Below are 25,884 nucleotides of genomic sequence, written 5' to 3' on the forward strand. Positions count from 1 at the left end.
ACGCCTCTTCATCTCCGATTAACTATTGCAATTGACATCCTTCTCAATCTGCTTACTATATGCATGTCATGGTTTCCTTCTGTGATTTTACTCCCCCCCCCCCCTTTCCACCGCTTCACCGGTTCCGTTCAGCACTAAATTAGTGAGCCCTTGATGTCTCAGAACGTGTCCTACCAATCGATCCTTTCTTCTAGTCACGTTGTGCAACAAATTTCTTCTGCCCCCAATTCTATTCAGTACCTCGTCACTAGTTACATTATCTGCCCGTCTAATCTTTAACTTTCTTCTGTACCACCACATTCTGAAAGCGTCTTTTCTCTTTTTGTCTAAACTGTTTATCATCCCTGTTTCACCTCCGTACATGGCTACATTACATACAAATACTTTCAGAAATGGCTTCCTGACACTTAAATGTATACTAGATATTAACAAATTGATCTTCTTCAGAAAAGATTTCTAAGCGTTACTAGTCAACATTTTATATCCTTTCTACTTCGGTCATCATCAGTTCTTTTGCTGCCCAAATAACAAAACACGTATACTACTTTAAGAGTCTCGTTTCCCAGTCTAATTTCCTCAGCATCACTGATTTAGTTCGACCACATCCCATTATCCTTGTTTTGCATTTTTTGATGTTCATGTTATGTCCTGTTTTCAAGACAGTGTCCATTCCGTTCAGCTACTCTACCAAGTCCTTTGCTGTCTCTGACAGAATTACAATGTCATCGGCACACCTCAAAGTTTTTATTTCTTCTTATTGGACTCTAGTCTAAATTTTTCTTTGTTTCCTTTACTGCTTGCTCAATATACAGATTGAATAGCGTCGGGAATAAGCTACAACTTTGGCAGCGTCCTTCTCGACCACTGCTCCCCTTTCATGCCCCTCAACTCGTATGATTGCCGTCTTGTTTCTGTACAGGTTATAAATAGTCTTTCGCCCTGTATTTTACCTCTCCCATCTTCAGAATTTCAAAATATTCCAATCGACATTCTGTAAAGCTTCCTCTAAATCTACAAATTTTGTAAACGTTTCTGTACTTCTCCACATTCACACAGTGTCGCGCTTTGTAACTGTCCGCATTTCTTTAGGTTGTACTTACACTTCCCAACGGCCATTCGTAACCTGTTGGGCGATCAGCATCTGGTCCACATCAAGTTATGTCCGGCTAGGTAACCATTCCGCTGGTTTTACCCCCTCCTGGAGACCTCACAGCTTTTCTCTGGCTTCCATGGTTGATGTATTACTGTTGATGTTGACTGTATAAAGCTCTTCCTATACTTCAACCTAGTTAGATGGTATGAGAACCAGTTTCCAGCAGCATGTCTCATACAGGTGGTTTGAATCACAGAAAGTAGGAACTGTAATTGGCGTTTATGGGTACCCGAAAGTATTTGGCGGTGATGACAGTCTTATTCTTCTTCATGCAGCCCTTCTGCTTATGCAGCTCGTTCACAGAGCCTCTTCCACGCTTCTCTTTTCTCACACGGCCTATCGTTTAGCGTCTCCTTCCATCGCAGTCCAGTTCACATCATCCTCCAGCTGATCTATGTTGTTCGCCGTCTTCCAATTGGTCTTCATCCAAATTACGTCCATGCTAGGGCTTTTCCCGGAAGTCTTTCTGGTTCCATTCTTTCAACGTGGTCAAACCATTTGAGCCTACTACTCTCCTCATTCTCTACAGTTTCCTCTAAGTCTACTAATGTTATAAACATTTATACACTTCTCAACATTCACAGATCCTTTTACGCGCCTGGTCTGCAGGTGTTCTGTATTGTCTCATTCTTCATCCTGCCGCTTCTCGGCTTACCGAGGATCCCTCTTAGAAAGCACTGCTTGTCTCCTGCTCTGATCTATCTTTGTCTAACTTCAGCATCAGATCCATAGGTCAAAATAGGCGTGCACTAGGTGGTTCTTGCCTTGGCAGATATGTTTCTGATTTTGTCGGAAACAGAATAACAAAATTTCGAATAGTTTTCTATTCTCTTGGAAATTTTATCCCTGATTTTTCCTTTCCTGGTTAATTTACTTCCTAGATATCTGAAAGCATCTACTTCTTTCATAATTTTTCCATTGCAAGTTACATTCTTCATTATTCATTTTTTCTGCAGATTTTCATTACTTGCCTTTTTGTTAAGCTACTTTCATGCCTGCTTCTTCAATTACTCTCTACCAGATATTTATTTGTTCTTCCAATTTCTGCCCATTTTCTACCCAAATCATCACATCATCTGACTATGCTGTCATTTTCGTATCATCTGCTGTTGACCCGACGCGAACTTTTTTTATGATGTTATCTGTAACTATATTAAAAGACACTGGCGAGAGCACACTTCCTTGCCGAATCCCTCTGCCCGTTATAAACCACTGTGACTGTCTGCCGTCTATTATAACAAAATCCTGTAATTTTTGTATATGTTTCTGGTTCTCAGTCGCAGTCCTTTTGACAGTCTCGGTCTGTTTAGACTTTTCCACATATCTCCCCTCCTAACGGTTTCATAAGCCTTTTTTATATCGATAAATGCGACTACGATGTCTTCCCCAAAATTCCCATTTGTTTTCTATAGCCTGTTCGGCTGTAAATATGCCATCTATTACAGTTGATCTTCCAGGTCGAAGTCCTTGTTGTTCTTTTCTTAATTGTGGTTCCATCTTAGTCCTGATTTTCCGTGAAATTATCTTTTCACACATCTTCATGCCGCGGCACGGTAGTACTGTTCCTCTATAATTCCCACAAAGTGCCCTGTTACCATTCTTAAAGGTAGGTAAAGTAACTGCCTTTGTCCAGTCATCAGGAATCTTTCTGTACGTCAATAGTATCCTAATTATTTCATACAGTCACTGAATTCCGATAGGCCCTGCAGTTGTGATCATTTCCGCTGTGATGTCATCTAATACTGCTCTCTCTTCGTGTAACACGTGGAGATCTACCAGTAATATGTTTAAACCTGGGAGAGAGTGTTTGGCTTTACAGGGCAGCAGTAATGTCAGGAATTTTGTGCCCATCATTGAGAACTGGTTTTCTGTTCCAGGTGAGTGGTCTATGCAAACATCCGCTTTGTGCTACCTCCATCCAGGTAGGTGCTATCTTGCACAACTGATTTGTTGTACAATGCGTTTTGCTACATTTGTCCTAAGCAGCAGTAGTTTTGGAAACGCTGCCATATTTACACTTGTAGCGTTGCAACTGCGCAAATATGTTATAAAACACATGCGATAAAAATGTACAAATGTTTCGAGTAGTTTTTTAAAACGTCTGTGTTATATTGGTCACACGTGTTGTGTTCGATGAAAGCATCTCACTGCCTCAGATCAGCTGACAGCTTTGCTCTCCTCAGATCTGAGGGGCAGAGAGTGGACGTCCTACGTGGCGCAGTGCACTATCCGAGTTTAGTTTAATCCTTTACAATATCGTCAGTCGGCTGCGAGGAAAACATATTTACCATTTAGGTATTGGTTTTGTATCTAAAAAGGGTAACTAAAAATCACACTTGTGTAGATTACAAAACGAACTATTTCTTAGATGCACAACTGATTACTAAACATTAAAATATGTTCAGTTCCACGGCACTAACGATGTTTCAAATAAATGAAACGAAGTACATAAAGTAAAATTTTTAATAGGCCTAGCTGGAAACGTGGAATTAAAATACACTCCTGGAAATTGAAATAAGAACACCGTGAATTCATTGTCCCAGGAAGGGGAAACTTTATTGACACATTCCTGGGGTCAGATACATCACATGATCACACTGACAGAACCACAGGCACATAGACACAGGCAACAGAGCATGCACAATGTCGGCACTAGTACAGTGTATATCCACCTTTCGCAGCAATGCAGGCTGCTATTCTCCCATGGAGACGATCGTAGAGATGCTGGATGTAGTCCTGTGGAACGGCTTGCCATGCCATTTCCACCTGGCGCCTCAGTTGGACCAGCGTTCGTGTTGGACGTGCAGACCGCGTGAGACGACGCTTCATCCAGTCCCAAACATGCTCAATGGGGGACAGATCCGGAGATCTTGCTGGCCAGGGTAGTTGACTTACACCTTCTAGAGCACGTTGGGTGGCACGGGATACATGCGGACGTGCATTGTCCTGTTGAAACAGCAAGTTCCCTTGCCGGTCTAGGAATGGTAGAACGATGGGTTCGATGACGGTTTGGATGTACCGTGCACTATTCAGTGTCCCCTCGACGATCACCAGTGGTGTACGGCCAGTGTAGGAGATCGCTCCCCACACCATGATGCCGGGTGTTGGCCCTGTGTGCCTCGGTCCTATGCAGTCCTGATTGTGGCGCTCACCTGCACGGCGCCAAACACGCATACGACCATCATTGGCACCAAGGCAGAAGCGACTCTCATCGCTGAAGACGACACGTCTCCATTCGTCCCTCCATTCACGCCTGTCGCGACACCACTGGAGGCGGGCTGCACGATGTTGGGGCGAGAGCGGAAGACGGCCTAACGGTGTGCGGGACTGTAGCCCAGCTTCATGGAGACGGTTGCGAATGGTCCTCGCCGATACCCCAGGAGCAACAGTGTCCCTAATTTGCTGGGAAGTGGCGGTGCGGTCCCCTACGGCACTGCGTAGGATCCTACGGTCTTGGCGTGCATCCGTGCGTCGCTGCGGTCCGGTCCCAGGTCGACGGGCACGTGCACCTTCCGCCGACCACTGGCGACAACATCGATGTACTGTGGAGACCTCACGCCCCACGTGTTGAGCAATTCGGCGGTACGTCCACCCGGCCTCCCGCATGCCCACTATACGCCCTCGCTCAAAGTCCGTCAGCTGCACATACGGTTCACGTCCACGCTGTCGCGGCATGCTACCAGTGTTAAAGACTGCGATGGAGCTCCGTATGCCACGGCAAACTGGCTGACACTGATGGCGGCGGTGCACAAATGCTGCGCAGCTAGCGCCATTCGACGGCCAACACCGCGGTTCCTGGTGTGTCCGCTGTGCCGTGCGTGTGATCATTGCTTGTACAGCCCTCTCGCAGTGTCCGGAGCAAGTATGGTTGGTCTGACACACCGGTGTCAATGTGTTCTTTTTTCCACTTCCAGGAGTGTAACCGTAAAGCACCAACGGACAACATGGCCACACAAATGAAGAATGTATGTACTCAAGTTTGTCAAGACCGCTAGCAGTTCTTTTTATTACAATGGCCGGTTTCGACAGATCTACGCTGTCGTTATAGGATCTTGTAACACTATTAGAATTGCTAGCGACCTTGGCAAACTTGATTCTGCAAGAATAATATAACCTCCAGATCGCCCCCAAAGACTGACGCAGGGTCAGACATATACAGGTTGTTACAAAAAGGTACGGCCAAACTTTCAGGAAACATTCCTCACACTCAAAGAAATAAAATATGTTATGTGGACATGTGTCCGGAAACGCTTACTTTCCATGTTAGAGCTCATTTTATTACTTATCCTCAAATCACATTAATCATGGAATGGAAACACACAGCAACAGAACGTAGCAGCGTGACTTCAAACACTTTGTTACAGGAAACGTTCAAAATGTCCTCCGTTAGCGACAATACATGCATCCACCCTCCGTCGCATGGAATCCCTGATGCGCTGATGCAGCCCTCGAGAATGGCGTATTGTATCACAGCCGTCCACAATACGAGCACGAAGAGTCTCTACATTTGGTACCGGGGTTGCGTAGACAAGAGCTTTCAAATGCCCCCATAAATGAAAGTCAAGAGGGTTGAGGTCAGGAGAGCGTGGAGGCCACGGAATTGGTCCGCCTCTACCAATCCATCGGTCACCGAATCTGTTGTTGAGAAGCGTACGAACACTTCGACTGAAATGTGCAGGAGCTCCATCGTGCATGAACCACATGTTGTGTCGTACTTGTAAAAGCACAGGTAGAGTATCCCGTATGAAATCATGACAACGTGCTCCATTGAGCGTAGGTGGACGAAACTAAAATGAGCTCTAAGATGGAAATTAAGCGTTTCCGGACACATGTCCACATAACATCTTTTCTTTATTTGTGTGTGAGGAATGTTTCCTGAAAGTTTGGCCGTATCTTTCTGTAACACCCTGTATAGTTTGTACTGTTGTCGTTGTGTATGGGGCTCACGGAAATAATGGACTGAAATGTCACATATATAGAAAAAATCATGTTTTACGAACTTCATAAAGCACAAAAAAATTACTGATAATAATCGCCACCAACAGTGCTCAACGAAATTGCGTGAGGTCGCTACATATTTCCAGAGAGTTAGAAGTTTACTGACCAACACCGGAATTAACTGATGTTGAAGAACACTCCGTGTTGTAAATCAATGAAACATCATAATACATTGAAATGGACGACAAAACAACGTGGTGGCAAATAACTTCAGTCTCGTTAAATATATTTGTAATCTCTCTCCGCGTAGGCCCTAGACGAATAGCGCCCAGTGGTTCGTGAAACAAAGACTAACTCGCATTCGCAGGTTAGTGGAGACACACGCGTCAGCTTTGTTTTGTTAAATGCAACTCTGGCATTTTGTTTCACAAGGACAGCACACACGTCTGAGGCAGACTTCAGTGATACAAGTTTCTTGTAAACGTGAGAGGAAATTACGGAGTAAAAAATGTCCAAATGTGTGTGAAATCTTATGGGACTTAACTGCTAAGGTCATCAGTCCCTAAGCTTACACACTACTTAACCTAAATTATCGTAAGGACAAACACACACACACCCATGCCCGAGGGAGGACTCGAACCTCCGCCGGGACCAGCCCACGGAGTAAAAATACATCAAATATAGGGATTTGTGTACTGTCGTTAAACTCACCTTCGCATCCGCGGTGGCCATTTAACGCCTGTGCCGTCGCTCTTACGGCGGGCTTAGGTAGCCAGTTCGAATCCAGTTGGCGGAAGAAATTTTAACCACCAATATATTTCCGACAAGGGGACGAGAGGTGGCGGAATGACTTCCTGATCAGCACTCTTTGCGCCGATATCCTGGATTAAATTTCAGACCTCCATGCAGTGTCTCACGGAGTGAGAACATGTGACACAGTTTACGGTGATCTGTCCGTCGAATGAGCACGTTAACGTCGGAGGCCCCCTCGCCGCTGTTGGATGGTAGCACGCCGTGTGCCGCCAGCCGGGTTTGGAAATCCTCCCTCCTCTCGTCATCACAGAAACCAGACGTGACAACACAGCTGTCGCAGTCACCTCCCCTTGGCGGATACGCTTAACGCCGTGAGCCGACAGCCGTTATGTGTAGAGGACGAAAGTTCTTTCTGATCAGGCTCGTGAGCTCATCCAACCGTACCTTTGTTGGGGCAAATTGTACGCGTACATCTACACACATACTGCGCAGGCCCCCTACGGTGCGTGGCGGAGCGTACTCTGTACATCTAGTAGTCATTTCCTTTCCTATCCCACTCGCAAATAGAACTAAGAAGAAAACGACTGTCTTTGTGCCTCTGTATGAGCCCTAATGTCTCTTACCTTCGTGGTCCTTACACGAAATGTATGTTGGCGGCAGTATAATCGTTTCGCACTCAGCTTCAAATGCAGGTTCTCCAAATATTCTCAGTCGTGTTGCGCGAAAAGAACTTTGACTTCCCTCCAGGGACTTGCATTTGAGATCCCTAAGCATCTCCGTGCAACCTTGGGTGCTGTTCAAAGCTACCAGTAACAAATCTAACAGCCCGCCTCTGAACTTCTTCGATGCCTTCCTTCGCCGGTCTCGGTGGCCGAGGGGTTCTAGGCGCTACAGTCGGGAACCGCGCGACCGCTACGGTAGCAGGTTCGAATCCTGTCTCGGGCGTGGATGTGTGTGATGTCCTTAGGTTAGTTAGGTTTAAGTAGTTCTAAGTTCTAGGGGGCTGATGACCTCAGAAGTTAACTCCCATAGTGCTCAGAGCCATTTGAACCATTTTTGACGCCTTCCTTCAGTCCGACCGTGTGCGGATCCCAAACACTCGACTAGTAATCGAGCATGGGTCGCACTAGTCTACCGAACTGGACTGTTCGCCTTCCCTGTCACAATCCTCTCAGGCTCGCTCCATTTCATATCGCTTTGCAACGTTACCCCCACATAGTTAAACACGTGACTGTTCCAAGGACCACATTACTAATGCTGTATCCGAACATTACGGGTTTGTTTTTCCTACTCATTCGCATTAACGTACATTTTTCTACGTCTGGATCCAGCTGCCGTTCATCACACCAACTAGAAATTTTGTCTAAGCCAACTAGTGTCTTCGTGTAGTCACTTGGTTCAAATGTCTTTGGTGTGACGTCATAAGCGAGTGACTGCGTGAGAGATCGCTCTCAAAGTTTTTTATATATTTTTAGGTTTCAGATACATATTGTAACGGTTTTTGTGATAATATTTACTATATAAGTGACTTATTAGTGGTTTCTTCATTCACCTCTGCCTTTCTTGTGACCTGATATTTGTGAGTGTTTCGTATCGAGCAACGTAACCTCTTACCTGTGTTTACATTCCGCGCTGACCAGTTGCACCTGTAGCGGCGCATCGAAAACTAAGTACTAATTAATTGTTTGTGTATAATGGTTTATTTAGGAACTTTATTAGTCTTCAACCGGTGTTTTTTGTGTTTTCTGGTGAAATAATTTCAGAAGAACCTTTTGGGAACTGTTTTCAGCTTCCTTACTGTGTAATTAGGCGTTTGATTCTCTTTCTGTATTAGTCTTTTGTTGTATTCACATTTGTTGTTTATTAATACTGTTAGTAATAGTAGTTACTTCCCTTGTAGAGTAAGTTTGTGATTATTGTAGTCAGTTTTTTAACATCATCTTATTGTAGTAGCGGTACTTAGAAAAAGTAAAATTTTACCATGAATGAGAAGTGTGGGCTTTGCCGTAGGTTCGTGAGTAGTGGATTGCGGTGTGAGACTTGTTCGAAGTATTTTCACTGGGGGGGAATGCAGTGGGGAAGCCAGTGGGCATTCTGGTGAGATCCTCTCCTGGAACTGCAGGTTATGTAGCAAGAGTAAGTTAATAGAGGAGCAGGAGCGTAAGATCTGTGCCCTTCAGGTGCAGTTGAAAAACGCACAGGAGGAGCTAGATAGGATGAGAAGAGGGTTGGGGAATGGGAGCTGGCTGTTGGCAAGAGATCTGCTAGGCGAAGAAGATTTTCAGATAGTTTTACTATTGGTGTTTACAATAGATATGACCAACTGTCAGAGTCTAGTGCAGAGGAATCTCTAGTAGCTGTAGATGTAGGAAGTATGCAGTAGACCTCAGCAGTTACGGTGGCTAGGACAGTTGCAAAGTCGAAGAGGAAGAAGAAGGTTCTGCTGTTAGGTAGTTCTCGTGGCAGAGGTGTAGGCCAGCAGTTGCAGGAAGTGCTGGGGAGTGAGTACCAGGTCACCAGCATTGTGAAGCCTAATGCAGGATTGGCTCAGGTGACTTTTAACATAGGGGGGTTATGTAAGGATTTTACTAAAGAGGATCAGGTAGTGATAGTGGGTGGGGCTGGTAATAGTATTGGTAGGGATGGGGAGTATGACATAGATGGTGACCTGGAAAAGATAGCCACTCAGACTGGCAACACGAATGTGCATTTCGTGGAACTGTTTCAGCGTCACGATCGGCCTCATCTTAATACAACCGTCAGGCGTAATAACATGAGGCTTGGGGGTGCGCTGATGACAGAAAGCATGGGTCACATTTCAGTGGTGTCGTTGGAGTCTATCAGCAGGACGGGTTTCACTAGACATGGCCTGCAGTATTCCTGCTTAAGGGAAGTCTCTCTAACAAAGGAACCACTTTTGACAAAGCTTAGGTATCCAAGTAATGAGGGAATTAGTATATTTCATCAAAATACACAAGGTATTAGAGATAAAGTTAGTGAACTGCTTATAGATGTTGACTCGGAAATTATTGGTATATCTGAACACTTCTTAAATAAGGAGATAATTCAGAGGCTTCCTTTACCAGGATAGAGGTTGGCTGGCAGCTTTTCTAGAAGCTCTTTGCGGTGTTGGGGAGTAACCATGTATGTGAAAAATGGCATCCCATTTGAGTCAATTGATGTTTCAAAGTACTGCACTGAGAAGGTGTTTGAATGTTGTGCAGGTGTGGTTAAATTTAACGGAGCTAAACTTCTAACTGTTGTTATTTATAGATCCCCAGACTCCGATTTCACAACATTTTTGCTAAAGCTAGAGAAGGTTCTTGGTTCACTATATAGGAAATACAAAAAGTTAGTTATATGTGGTGACTTCAATATTAATTGTATAAGTGATTGTGCAAGGAAGAGGATGCTGGTAGACCTCCTTAATTCATATAATCTTATGCAAACCGTATTCTTTCCAACGAGAGTGCAAGGGAACAGTAGAACAACCATAGACAACATTTTTGTTCATTCCTCGTTACTAGAAGGGCATTCTGTTAGCAAAAAGGTGAATGGCCTTTCAGATCATGATGCACAAATTTTAACTCTAAAAGATGTTTGTGCTGCAACACGTGTTAAATATAGTCATCAGCTGTTTAGGAAAGCTGATCCAGTTGCTGTAGAGACCTTTGTAAACCTTATCAAGGAACAATAGTGGCAAGATGTTTATAGCGCTGATACAGTAGACGATAAATATAATGTTTTTCTCAAGACTTTTCTCGTGCTCTTTGAAAGTTGCTTTCCGTTAGAACGTTCAAAACAGGATACTAGCACAAACAGGCAGCCTGGGTGGCTGACTAGAGGGATAAGAATATCTTGTAGAACAAAGTGGCAATTATATCAAAACGTTAGAAACAGTCAAAATCTAAATGCAGCAGCCCATTACAAACAGTATTGTAAGGTGCTTAAAACTGTTATTAGGAAGGCAAAAAGTATGTGGTATGCAGATAGAATAGCTAAGTCTCAGTATAAAATTAAAACCATTTGGTCAGTCGTAAAGGGAGTGGCTGGTCTGCAGAGACAGGTCGAGGATATAGAATCAGTGCGTAGTGGGAATATCCGGGTTACTGATAGGTCGCATATATGTACAGAATTTAATAATCACTTTCTGAATATAGCAGGTGAACTAAATAGAAACCAAGTCCCAACAGGGAATCATATAGCGCTCTTAGAAAAAAGTGTTCCGAGATTGTTACCTGAAATGCTCCTCCATGATACTGACAAGAGGGAGATTGAGTTAATAATTAAATCACTAAAGACCAAGAACTCTCATGGATATGACGGGGTATCTAGCAGAATACTGAAGTATTGTTCTATGTATGTTAGCCCAGTACTTAGCCATATCTGTAACTTTTCATTAGGAGTGATCGGTTTCCTGACCGATTAAAGTACTCGGTAGTGAAGCCACTTTATAAAAAGGGAGACAGGGATAGTATTGACAATTATAAACCTATTTCTATGCCATCGGTGTTTGCTAAAGTTATCGAGAAGCTTGTATATACAAGGTTACTGGAGCACTTAAATTCACGTATTTTGCTGTCAAATGTTCAGTTTGGTTTTCGAAATGGTTTAACAACTGAAAATGCTATATTCTCTTTTCTCTGTGAGGTTTTGGACGGATTAAATAAAAGGTTGCGAAGGCTAGGTGTTTTCTTTGATCTAACGAAGGCTTTTGACTGTGTTGACCACAAAATATTACTGCAGAAGTTGGACCATTATGGAGTAAGGGGAGTAGCTTACAATTGGTTCGCCTCTTACTTTAAGAACAGAAAGCAGGAGGTAATTCTCCGCAATATTGAGAGTAGTAGTGATGTTCAATCCCAATGGGGCACTGTTAAGTGGGGCGTTCCCCAGGGGTCGGTGCTGGGGCCACTGCTGTTTCTTATTTGTATAAATGATATGCCTTCTAGTATTACAGGTGATTCAAAAATATTTCTGTTTGCTGATGACACCAGCTTGATAGTGAAGGATCTTGTGTGTAATATTGAAACAGTATCAAATAATGTAGTTCATGAAATAAGTTCGTGGCTTGTGGAAAATAATTTGATGCTAAATCACAGTAAGACTCAGTTTTTACAGTTTCTAACTCACAATTCAACAAGAACCGATATTTTGATCAGACAGAATGGGCATATTAAAAGCGAGACGGAACAGTTCAAGTTCCTAGGCGTTCGGATAGATAGTAAGCTGTTGTGGAAAGCCCACGTCCAGGATCTTGTTCAGAAACTAAATGCTGCTTTATTTACCATTAGAACAGTATCTGAAATAAGTGACACTTCAACACGAAAAGTAGTCTACTTCGCATATTTTCATACGCTTATGTCGTATGGTATTATTTTTTGGGGTAATTCTTCTGATTCAAAAAGGGTATTTTTGGCTCAAAAACGGGCTGTTCGAGCTATATGTGGTGTAAGTTCGAGAACCTCTTGTCGACCCCTATTCAATAGTCTGGGAATTCTGACATTGGCCTCACAGTATATATTTTCTTTAATGTCGTTTGTTGTTAGCTATATTAGCCTATTCCCAAGAGTTAGCAGCTTTCACTCAGTTAATACTAGGCAGTGGAATGCATGTGGAATGCACTTCCTTGACTCCTGTGCAGAAAGGAGTGCAGTATTCTGCTGCACCCATTTTCAATAAGCTACCACAAGAACTCAAAAATCTTAGCAGTAGCCCGAACTCTTTTAAGTCTAAACTGAAGAGTTTCCTCATGGCTCACTCCTCCTATTCTGTCGAGGAGCTCGTGGAAGAGCTAAAAAATTAAGCAAATTCCAGTGTTACATTGTTGATTTTCTTTATTTAAACTTACGACTTGTCACCTGAATATGTTTTTTTATGTTTCATTTTATCTGTTTCTAATATCTTGTTATAATTTCATGTATTGACTCGTTCCATGACCATGGAGACTTCTCCTTAATTTGGTCCCACGGAACAATAAATAAATAAATAAAAATGGCTCTGAGCACAATGGGACTCAACTTCGGAGGTCATTAAGTCCCCCAGATACAACCCTGTCTCAGTTCCTTCTCAACTACTGCCTCCTTTTCACGTCCTTAGACAGACGTCATTGCAGACTGATTTCTGTATATTTTGTAATTTGCCTTTCGCTCCCTGTTCTCTATCCACGGTACCTCCAAAACCGCAAAAATTGTTCTCCAGTTTACACTGTCAAAAACTTTCCTTAAATCTGCAAATGCTAGAAACGTAGATCTGCCTTTTATTCAACCTCTCTTATACGTCGTACAATATGTCTTCTTTCACGAGTCCGTACTTCTCTGTCGAAACCAAACTGATCCTCCCCGATGTTGGCTTCTGCCAGTTTTTCCATTCATGTCCAGTATGCGGTTCTTACTAAATTCCCCTTTAATGATCCCAGCGAAATGATAATTGGTAATCACGTCCACATTAAGATCTCGGCACGACAGTCCTGTCGGAATGATTGAGTCGACGTCGGTGAGCCGTCGGAGGGACTGACAGTTGCGAATGTGTGTGTGTGTGTGTGTGTGTGTGTGTGTGTGTGTGTGTGTCTGTCTGTCTGTCTGTGGTGCTTGGTGCTTGTATGTGAGTGTGCATATTCCAATTTCATTTGCGGCAAAGTAATCGTGTTGTATGCCCGGCACACATCGTCCAAAGTGCGAATATGCGGAGCTGTGTTGTCCAGTGTGTCATCCGAGCGGCTTCATCTGGAGCCTGCCGAAACACAACGTTGCCATTTGCGCGGAATCGGAGGTTAATCTATGTTCAGCCCGAAGATTCGGTTCAACGGTTAGAGTGAAATCCCGCCGTTTGCAAAAGACAATTTTGCCAGTGACACAAACGTTTTGTACTGTTGACTAATGTCGGACACAGTTCGACTCCGTCGAGATGGTTGAGGCAGCGTCAGTGCAGACCTCGAGATACATTTTGACTGATAGATAAGAAATTAAAATGTGCGGAAAAATAGACAAATTTTGTCTTGCGTAAGGAGAAAATTCTTTCTAAATTTTCTTTTGAGATACGGAATGTAAGGAGAACTACAGTATCCAAAAAGTGATTGCTGGTTTAAACACTGCAGTGGTCGTAGTGGAGGCGCGGTGGTATACTCTCGCCTTCCTCCACGTTTGAAGTGACTCACTTACAGGGACTGAGAATGTCGGTAGATCTCGCCATTTTTTCACATTAACAAATCACTGCCAGAGATGAAAGAATTTTTAAAAAATATTTATTCACGTCAGTCTTCTAATTTGATGCGACCCGCCACGAATTCCTCTGCTGTGCCAACCTCTTCATCTCAGAGTAGCACCTGCAACCTACGACCTCAAATTGTTTGCTAAATGTATCCCAGTCTCTGTCGTCCTCTACAGTTTTTGCCCTCTACACTTCACTATGGTACCATGGAAGTTACCCCTGACTTCTTGACACATGTCCTACCATCCTCTCCGTCCTCCTTGTCAGCGTTCCTTTCTCCACCGATTCTACGCAGAGCCTCCTCATTCCTTACCTTATCAGTCCAACTAATTTTCAACTTTCTCCAGTAGCACCACATCTCAAATCCTTCTCTTCTCTTCCATGTTTGAGGGTGCTCCAAACGTACATGCTCAGAAATTTCCTCCTCAAATTGAGACGGATGTCCGATACTAGTAGACTTATCGTGCCCAGGAATGACATTCCCGGCAGTGCTAGTCTGCCTTTTTACACTGTCGTCGTGGAGTAGTTACATGCACATATATAGTTGCTGGTAGTATCGCGTACACAAGGTATATAATAGGGCAGTGCATTGGCGGAGCTGTCTTTTGGAGTCAAGTGATTCACTTGAAGACGTTTCCGATGTGATTACTAACAAACTTTGACCGCAGAATCGTAGTCGGAGCAAGACGCATGCGACATTCCATTTCGCAAATCGTTACGGAATTCGGTATCCCGAGATCCACAGTGTCAAAAATGTGCCGAGAATACCAAATTTCCACCATTACCTCTCACCTCGGACAATGCAGTGGCCAACGGCACTCGCTTAAAAACGGAGATCAGCGGCGTGTCAGTGCTAACAGACAAGCAACACTGCGTGAAATAACGGCAGAAGTCAGCGTGGGACGTACGGCGAACGTATCCCTTAGGACAGTGCGACGAAATTTGCCGTCAGTGGACTATGGCAGCAGACGACCGACGCGAATGACTTAGCTTACAGCACAGACATCGCCTGCAGCGCCTCTCCTGGGCTCGAGACCGTATCGGTTGGACGCTAGACGACTGGAAAAGCCTGGCCTGATAAGGTGAATCCTTAGTTTAGCTGGTAATAGCTGAGGGTAGGGTTAGAGTGTGGCGTAGACCCCACGAATTGCCACGGAGAAACATTGTCGACAAGGCAGCTAGCAAGCTGGCGGTGGCTCGCTAGTGGTGTGCGCTGTGTTTACACGCAGTGGACGGGGTCTTTTGGTCCAACTGAACCGATCGTCGACTGGAAATGGTAGCGTTCGGCTACTTCGAGGCCATTTGCAGCCGTTCATGGACTTCATGTTCCTAAACAACGGTGTTCTGTCACTGGCCACAATTTTTGGCGTTTGGTTTGAAGAACATTCTGGACAATTCGAGCAAATGATTTGGCCCCTGCTCGCTATCCCATCGAACATGTATGGGACATAATGGAGACGTCAGTTCGTGCACAACATTGTGCACCGGGAGTACTTTCGTGGTTATGGGTGGCTGTAGAGACAGCGTGGACCAGTCTTTCTGCGTGGGACTTGTTGAGACCAGGACACGTCGAGCTGCTGCAGCGCGCCGGGCAGAAGCAGGTCCCACTCGATGTCAGGAGGTATCAAAAAGGGTTCAAATGGCTCTGAGCACTATGGGACTTAGCGTCTGAGGTCATCAGTCACCTAGAACTTAGAACTACTTAAACATAACTAACTTAAGGACAGCATACACATCCATGCCCGAGGCAGGATTCGAACCTGCGACCGTAGCGGTCGCGCGGTTCCGGACTGTAGCGCCTAGAACCGCTCGGCCACCATGGCCGGCTCGCATTCTTCCTTCTTCGTTCTGATACCTACTCTATACTACCCGTCTTCCCTTATTCCTTGACTCATGACCTCAGAAGTTTAGTCGCATAGTGCTCAGAGCCATTTGAACCTTATTCCTTATAGGTTAGACATATTTTCCTGAGAAATTCGAACATCTTGCACTATTTCACATTGTCGATCGCTTTTTGTGTGTCGACAGATGCTATGAATGTGTAATATTTTTCTTCGGTCTTGCTTCCATTATCAAGCGAAACGTAAGAATTGCCTCTGTGATGGCTTTACTTTTCCAGAGGCGAACTGATCGTCACGTGTGAGATCTTCAGTTTCCTTTTCCGTTCTTCTGTCAGTAGTGACAGAAAAATATCTCTACCAACACTGATATCAGAGAGAAAATAGTGTGCAGAATTTGTCCGGTTTCTACAACACTTCCTGAAGCATCAAGCAATCGTCATTTTTTTGATGGAGTAGTGAGTCGGCGTAAAAATGGAGATGGAGACCATGGCACCAGCATACTAAACAGGTTTAAATATAAGTGGATGTGGGTTGCAGCAGTTGTTCGGAGATGAGGAGGCTTGCACACCGTAGAGTAGCATGGGAAAACGGCAACAAAACAGCCTTCGCACAGAATATCACAACGCAACGACGACAGTAAATTTATTTTTGCTTCCTTTTTTATTTAGGACTAGCTTAGCACCCCCTGCTTCGCTCGCATAGACTGTATGGTCTGCAAGTTGTTTGTTTCCTTTTTTTTGTCAAATCATATTTTTATGTTGTTGACACAAATTGCTACACTTTCTAAACTTTTCGCGCTTTTTAAGGCTGTGAGAGAATGGTCTTCTGTTAGCTGGAGTCCATGGTTTTTGCTAATCATACCTTTTGTGTTCTTGTAATGATATTTCCATAGAAACTAATACATGTTTTTTATGTACTTAACCGACAAGTGAAATATCAATTTTCATAGATTGAGCGTTAAAACTATTTTGACGTAACGAAATCTTTTTCTAAAATTTTGCGCCTCCTATTTCACATCCTTAAGGACTGAATTTGCAAAAAGAGTGAAACACGTGTTTTTTTTTTTTTATTTCTAACAGAGAAGCCAAGTACAAATTTTCTAATATTTAGCTTCGAAAATGGTTTCCTAAATAAATAGTTTCATAAAAAATTTCATCCCGTTTTCCACTACGCCTAGTGGGTTGAATTTCCCAAAATACTGGAACACGCACGTATTTTTTTTATCTCGGAAGTGAAAGACCAGTTTTCTGAGATGTTTCTTTAAAAACACGTTAGTAGTTCTTTAATAATGACTTATTTCCAAACACAAATTGACCGACTATTCATCCCCAAAGGGATTAAATTTCCCAAAAAGACTTAAAAACTGCATTAATACGGACATAGTTTCAAAAAATCTTTCATTATCTGTTTCATTGCTTTTTAAACGACCCTCCAAATTTCAAATTTCGACTATTGGCGATTTGGGCTGGGCGACGTTTAGTCGGTCAGTCAGGACTTTCTCTGTTACAGGTTGACAATTATTCAACTATATGAAAAAAACGTAAATTAGTTCCAAACTACGGCGTGCACACAGTTTATTCAACATGTAAACGTCACTACAGATACTAGTATTCAGGTAATGACATGTTTGATATGCCTACCATCATTGGCGATGTTGTGGCGCAAACGAATAGCGAAATTCTGCATGACCCGCTGAAGTGTCGGAATGTCGATGATGTCGATGACCTCGTGAATGGATGTTTGCATATCAGCAATGGTTTTGGAGTTATTGCTGTACACCTTGTCTTTAACACAGCCCTACAAAAAAGAGTCGCTTGTGTTCCGATCCGGTAAATAAAGCGGTCAATGGGGCTCCATCCCAGTGGTCTCTGGCTACCCCAGAGCGAGAATGCGGTCCCCAGAGTGCTCTTCCACGACATCGAACACTCTCCTGCTTCGATGGGGTCGAGCTCCGTCTTGCATGAACCACATCTTGTCGAGATCATTGGATACTGGTGATGAAATCATCTTCCAAAACATTCACGTACCGTTCGGTAGTCACCGTGCCGTCAAGGAATATCGCACCGATTATTCCGTGACTGGACACTGCACACCACACAGCCACCCGTTGAGGATGAAGAGACTTCTCGATCGCGAAATGCGGATTCTCAGTCCCCCAAATGCACCAATTTTGCTTACTGGCGAACCCATCCAAATGAAACAGCTTCTTCACTAAACCAACCCAAGCATGCGCATACTAATTCCCATCATGCCCCGCTCGCTGCCGACCGTGCAATTTGAATGTCCTATCGCAAACCGTTCAGAAGTTATGACGGTTTTATTTCACATAGTCCAGTAACCTGTATATAGACTCAGTGTGACGACGGTGGTTGATCGTCGTGATTTCGCGTGCAGACTTGTTTGTGTTTCGCGAGATAGCCCGTCCCACGGTTTGGCGTTATCGTTCTCGCTGTAACAATGCTCGCGTCCACTCCAGAACAAAGCCTGTGAGTAATTCAAAATGCTCGTTACACAGAAAACAGAGACCGTTCCAATTTATCTGTGCGCCCCTCTTCCCCTGCGCCATTGTGCCCGGTTACTTGGAGGATCCAGATGTGGCGATTATGCGGAGTCATTTTCCGGCGCTGCGATTCTGTTTCCCAAATCCTCCTCCTCCTCCTCCTCTCTTCCCCCCACCCACCCTTCACCTTCCACCATCCCCTCCTCCCCTCCCCACGCCTTGTTAGCGGCACAGTCTGCGGAAAAACCGATAAAAAAAAGTCGCCCATCTTTTACGGCATTTAATCCGAGCCATTTCCACCAGAGAGGCAAACTGCAGATTGCGAAATTCCCGTCCAAATGTGACGTTGTCTGAATACGACCGAACGAATCTCCGTTATGCCTTTTGTGCAATGGGGAAACGGAGGAAATGGTCTGCTGTTTTCGTGCACCAGAAATTAACAACAAAATAATGTGTTGAATGTGATTTACAACCATTTAAATCTGGCTACACATACTGCTTACATAATGTTTAGACGTTTGTGTGATACGTACGTCCCTGTTTATTTATGTTACAACTGTTTTATGCGGAGTTTAACCCTCGCATAGTGTCTCTTCCGACCCCAAGGCTCGTTTAACTGCAGCGAAGCAGTTTTAATGTAAGCGTAGACTTCCCATCATCCAGATATGCCTTCTATGGACCTTTTATTACAATTGGATAAAATACTGTATTTGTGGTTGTATCGCGGTTCGTAGTATAACAATGTGAAATTCTTGCAGTGGCTTCAGTATGAATTTGTATGTTCATTGTTGTAAACAATTCGTGGCAAATACGTACACATGCGTTGTTAAGACATATTCACAGTTAGGAATTGCGCTTTGTTGAAGTAACACATGCTCTTATACTTTACTCGCCGTGGACGATGAATACGTTTTCCAAGGGGCTACAGTCTCGATTTACAAAAGACACGTAGTGAATCGGATTTTGGAAAGCGAGGATGAATGATGTTGCTGTAGATATTACAGAGGAAGATGATGTGAGTGAATCGAAGATGAATTAGTTACAGTATTGTTTCATATTTTATGGTATATGAATATTTTGTGTTAAAATAATTTTTCGAACTGAACAATATACATGTTTTCGTATTTCAAACGTAGCTAGTACATAATTACAACTTATATTTAATTATAGCAAGATCTCTTGATACGTCATCGTTATTTTTGTGGAAATATTTTACATTTTATCGCCTTAAGTTGGTAGCATCACTTTGGGGTCAAAAAACACCTCAGATGTATGCTTTTCCAGAGCTGATACCATGTGACGATAATCATTTGTTCATATCATGTTTTTTAAATGGGAACTAGAAGTCTTTCTTTAAAAGTTTATAATACCCTTTAGTTCTCTTTCTTATTTCGTTTTTTGTGATCTTATTTTTCTTCAAATATGTTTTCTTCAGTTGTTAGTGTGACTGAACCGTTTGAAATGTCGTACTGAAACATTGGCGGATAACGTTATCTGTGGATACAAACAGCAAAATCCATACATATTATAAAAGTATACTTGTATGTGTGTATGTATGTACGTATATCTGTATCTCTTTATGTATGTATGTATGTATTAATTGTATATGTTCCACGTCTCCACGTCTACCAACGTTAGCATACCTATCATTCATTGTCTGGAAAAACGACTGTAGAGGTAAAAACCAACTACCAACTTTTCACGTTACTTCAAACATTTGTCACACTTCTTGTTGTTGACAAGCTCTACAAAATGATGAAAGGAGAAAAATTTACCAATTGCTACATTTCGCTGGCCATGTAGTAAAACTGCCGCATCAAGAATGACCTCTTAATTTATAACATATTTAGTACTGTATTTGCAACACATTTTGGAGACAGTATTCACATATAAAGAGATATGACGTCATAAACACTGAGATGCGTGAAAAACTGGCGCACCATGCATGACGTTTAAATTTATTTTGTTTTAACACATTTCGCAGACAGTATCCACACACTCCATCGGAGGTACCTCCAACATTGTATCATTGTATAACATATAGTTCAGGATATGTGACTGTGAAAACAAATCTGCAAGTCCAAATCAGGTAGAGATACAGGTGTCATATGTCTACAAACATGTGTGAATATATGTGAATGTGCATATACGGGCAAAACCAGGGGTAGAAAGCTCCACCTAAATCCCTGGATCGATTTGATCCGAACTTGATACACATATTAGTTACTGTCTGGAAAGAAATTGTGCGTGGGTAAGAACCAGCAACCTGCTATTGGTGCAGGGGGCGATAATGTGGAGAGTGAAGGCGGGGGGGGGGGGGGGGTGTATGGGTAGATGATGGACGAACAGAAAGGAATAACGAGGAGGTAGATACAGACAGAGAGGGGAGAGACGGAGATGCACAGACTAGGGGTAGAAGGGAGTGGACAGAAAGGGAAGAGGAAGAGATGGATGGAGAGAGGGGGCAGGAGGAGGTGGGGACAGAAGGAGATGGAGAAGAGGAGATGAATTAATGGTCACAAAATTTTTGTCAACAGGTTACCGGTTTCGGTCTGACCATCTTCATATCTGCAGCAAAATATGGGAAACATAAATACATTAGCAGCAGATTGGCTACAGCTTAAAACAATAAATAGACCATAATGAAAAGTACTATTGACATACATATGCATTTGTGCGCTTTAAGTATGAACAGGCATACCTGTTTTATAAAAACAAAGTCCTAATGAAACTGCAGCCATAGTGGCATCGTCAAATGTTAAATGCAAAATCAGCACCAGCGTCGTCAAATATATATAGACAACAGCGTATGCACGAGTCGTGTTGTCAGCAGCACTGTTGTTCAAAACAAACTGCCGTACAGTGGCCAGAAGATGTTTATGTTGTAAGTTCACCAGACGTCACCCCAAGTTTTCAGTGATTAATTGAACAGCGTAAAATAAAGGGGGGATACAATCGGTAAAATCTGTAATGTGCTTATAAGGTAAAAGAGGCATTATAGTAATAAAAAAGGGATGAAATAGAACACGACGAAATTTAGATTGTTAAAAATAGGAAGAGTTACGATACAGTAATTGACATATGCTCAAGCACCAATATTCTAGACGATGACATAAGTAATAAACAGCTTTCATAGGGCACAGAATAATACAAAACCGTTTATCAGTAATAAAATGTCATCAACATACCGTTCACAATAAATCGTTTTATCTTTTAACTATGGAAACTTGGCATAAAATTTACATTCTAAATCATTGACAAAAATATCTGCTAAAGTACGAGCTAGCCTATTACCCATCCCAAGCCCGTCTTTTTTATAACATATTTTGTCATTGAAGGTAAAAAAATTGTAAGGTTAGACAAATTTTAGAAATTCTGTTAGTTCTGTACACTCCGCAGTACTGATCTTGTTATGCGATAGGAGATTACGTCTCTTTTACTAGGACATTATTGTAGAGCATTATTTGGTATATGTGTATGATTGATTGTATTTGCTAGTTCAGAACTGTTTTTGACCCGAAAATAATTATCGAACGTGTAAACTGATTTAAGTTTATTGTTAAGAAACTTATTTAATTTATAACATCGTGATGACATAGTGTTCACAATCGGACGAACCGGATTTCCATCTTTGTGAATTTTAACTTGATATCTAAGCTGGGGAAGTTTGACAGTCATCATTTTAAGCGATTTCCTTTCATATTCGTTAAGAAGAAAGTGTATACGGGTCAGTGTTTTATTCGCGGCAATGTCACAGCTTGTGATACTATATCCAATAATTTAACTGCAAACAGGAAAGGAAGCTGCAGCTACGAAAGATGAATATCTAGACGCCTGCTCCGTAGTCCTGCGTTGAGTGTGTGGCGGAGGGTGCCTCGTTTACCGACGGCAGTCAGGACATATCCTGTTCCACTCTTCTTAGGACGGGTGCAGAAACGACTGCCCTTCGTGGCGTACAGATTGTCTGCAACAACAGGGTTTCACGAACAAAACGTCGCCCCCCTTGCGAAGATTCCCACTTGCAGGAACATCTCATTTAGACCGGGGAATGCACCGACCCGTCACGACCCTGACATAGCATCTGTGAATTCCTCGGACGTCTGCTGATAAGACCGCAACCTCGAGGTTATGTGACGTAGCAGCAACGTCCTGTGTGCTGGGTTTCTTTTACGGATCCAGCGCACTTTTCAAGGAACCGCCCAGTTACCTGCAGGACTCACGTTCGCCGAACTATTTATCGATTTCTAACAACAGAGACTACTGTCAGTGCTATTAAAAAAAGGTGCATGATCGTGCTAATCAGCATTAAATGAGCTTTGAAGACTTGTGTGAGGATAGCTTGAGAGAGAGAGAGAGACGACACGACACTCTGTTCTAGACTGTAATGGAGTAGTTACTGAATGAACTCGTACTTTATTTAGTTTTCTATCAAAGTTGTTTCCATGTGGGCGAGAGCAATCCCAACCGTACACAGTGACGTGTCTGTAACAGAATGACGTTCTACATGCCTGCCAGAATCATCGCTCACGCGAAAAACAACTCGCGCTTTATTCACATGACACCGTGAAAGCCACGCATTAAGAAAGTCGGGTGGATATAGTATTTATTGACTTCCGAAAACTACGACACCATTGATTATTAAAGAAACTACAGTCGTATTGTGTACGAAAGGAAATTGCGACTGGACTGACGATTTGGTGACATGGAAGCAGCAATATCTTACGTCGGATGGAGAGTCGTCGGCAGACGTAGAAGTAATTTCAGAAGACGCCCAGGGAAGTGTGTTGGCATTCCTCACTGATCATCTTCTGTTCTGATGACTCGGCAAACAATACTGACTGAACCGTCAGAGGAAGATGAACAACACACATGTGCGTGTGGCAGCCTGTGGGATATGAAGCGGGATGATCAGATGAGGCAGTTGGCTGACTTCTGCTGATTGGCAGGTTACTGATGAAACACAGTCAGTGTGTAAAGCTGAGTGGTTAGGGAACATTCTTGCTACCACACGCTGGAGTACTGCTCGTGTGTGTGGCTCCTCCATAACGTAGGACTTAAAGAGGATAATGAAACAAGGACAACTTCAGTGATCGTAAGTCTGGATTACACGCGGAACAGCTTCACGAAGCTGAAATGTACAAATGAGAGACACCTGGTGGTAGATGCCAACTATTCCGCGAAAGCCTCCGTTCGTTGTTTCGAGGGCCAGTAATAAAGAATTGGATTGTACTACAGATCCCACGAGTACCGTTGCTATAGGGACCGTGAACACAGGGTCAGACGAATTAAAGGCGCATAGCAGCATTTAAGTGCCATTCTCCCCCACACTCCCTACTCGAGTGGTAAGACAAGACCCCTAACAGACTGTCTCATCAGAAGTGTCCCGACACCCCTGTGTACCACGGAGCTCGCCGCCAGTGTCACGAGAGGGGGGACCCACCGGTAGGAGATGAGCCGGTCAGTGGTGTGTTATGAGCAGAGAAACAGCGAGCACCAGCTTGGGTCGGTCAGGAGAGTTCAGTCACTTCAAACGTGGATCAGTCAGTGGGTGTCGCCTGAGTAACAGGTCGAAAACCTTCTGAAGCTGCCGAAGTGGCCTGTTCGTGATGTGAGTGTAAAGTGGAAACGCGAAAGAACAACAAAAGCTAAACCAATACCAGGGAGACGTTATGTCACCTTAATATGGCCAAGCGGTTCTGGGCGCAACAGTCTGGAACCGCGCGACCGCTACGGTCGCATGTTCGAATCCTGCCTCGGGCATGGATGTGTGTCATGTCCTTAGGTTAATTAGGTTTAAGTAGTTCTAAGTTCTAGGGGACAGATGACCTCAGCAGTTATGCCCCATAGTGCTCAGAACCATTTTTTCACCTTACTAGGCAACTTAAATTGAAGAAAGATACTAGGACACAAAGATATTCTTTCCTCGTAATAACTGGCTTTGCTTCGAATTCTCGCAACCGTGTGAATTTCGAATGTTTCCAGTGCGATACTTTAATTCCTACTGGGCAGTCGGAATAAAGGTTTATTAAACGAAGAGCATTCAGAATTACTCGGCCGCAAAGGCGCCCGTGCGAACTCCGCCGAAGGTGGTTATTGCGGTTTATACAACAGCAGCGACTCACTTTACCACTTGCTGATGTTGATTACGGATCGAAAATAGATATTCATTCGCAGCAAATTTGCGGCGATAGATACATCTTGACGTAGCAAACCAAGGAGCAGGAAAGATATCAAGGGAAGTGACTTAAGAAGGAAGAAACGATAAATATCACTTCAAAGATATAAATGAAGCCTCTTCTTTTGTAACAGCTTATAAGACGTTTGTTCGACCCATTCCTGAGTATTTTTCATCTGTCTGGGATCCGTATCAGGTAGGACTGGTAGAGGAGACACACAATATCCAACGAAGAGCGGCGCGTTTCGTCACGGGGTACTTTAGCCGGCGCGAGAGCGTTACGGAGATGCTAAACAAACTCCACTGGCAGACGGTACAAGAGAGGCGCTGTGCATCGCGGTGAGAGGTTTACTGTCGAAATTTCGAGAGAGCGCTTGCCGGGAGGAGTCGGGTAACACATCACTTCCCCCCGCATGAGTCTCGCGTAAGGACCATGAAGAGAAAGTGGGAGAAATTAGTGCCTGTACGCCAGCGGGACAGGGTTGGAAGGCTCAGTTAGTCGTACAAAAAGCATCCTCCGCCACGCACCATTAGGTGGTTTGCGGATTGTGATGTAGATTTTTGAGAGACTCGTTTCTTTGTGATTAAGTGTTCAGTGTGCAATCAGTTCAAGATATTTAACGAAGTTAACTTACTAGCACATAAAAAGCAATAGAAAAGTTTGATATGTGGTTATAAGAGGATCCATCGAGCGTTGCCGAGAGGAGCTGTAAAAATGTCTTGAAATCAGAGGAAGGAATTACTTGTGAGTTTCCAAACTGATTCCTGCAGTCCAGGTAGCACAATGACTGTGCGTAGGGTGGTAGAAGGAATGGGGTTCAAAGATCAAACAGCCTTCTGTAAGTGACGCATTTTTAGTCAGTGCTAAGCTACGGTAGTGACGGTGTAAGGAGTGAGGCCTGTGGACAGTGCATAGCAGAAACTAGTGATGTAGAGTGATAAATTACGCTGTGTACGGTCGGAGCTTGCCTAGTCGACTGTGCGGATCTCCCGCATCATTCCGTACGCTCGTCGGAGTATGGGACATCATCATCATCTCCACCACCCTGTGGTCATCCGATGAGTTGGAGGTTTGGTGAACGCCATCGTGTGTACTGCCAACCGTGGTGTTACGCTGTGGAGGTGCCCTTTCTGGTCCCCGTACTGTGTTTAAGAAAACGGCAAATGCGGAAGGGTCGGTACACGTTTTGCAGCGTTGTGCACTGGGTGGGTATAGTAGAGGGAGCAGTTCGGAGACGACGATTGCTTGTATGGACATGGCAGTTCACCTATGAGGCTATGGTTTGTGGACAATAAGGTTCCTTAAATGGACAGG

The sequence above is a fragment of the Schistocerca americana genome, chromosome 10 (assembly GCF_021461395.2).
Source record: "Schistocerca americana isolate TAMUIC-IGC-003095 chromosome 10, iqSchAmer2.1, whole genome shotgun sequence".
Classification (NCBI taxonomy): Eukaryota; Metazoa; Arthropoda; class Insecta; order Orthoptera; family Acrididae; genus Schistocerca; species Schistocerca americana.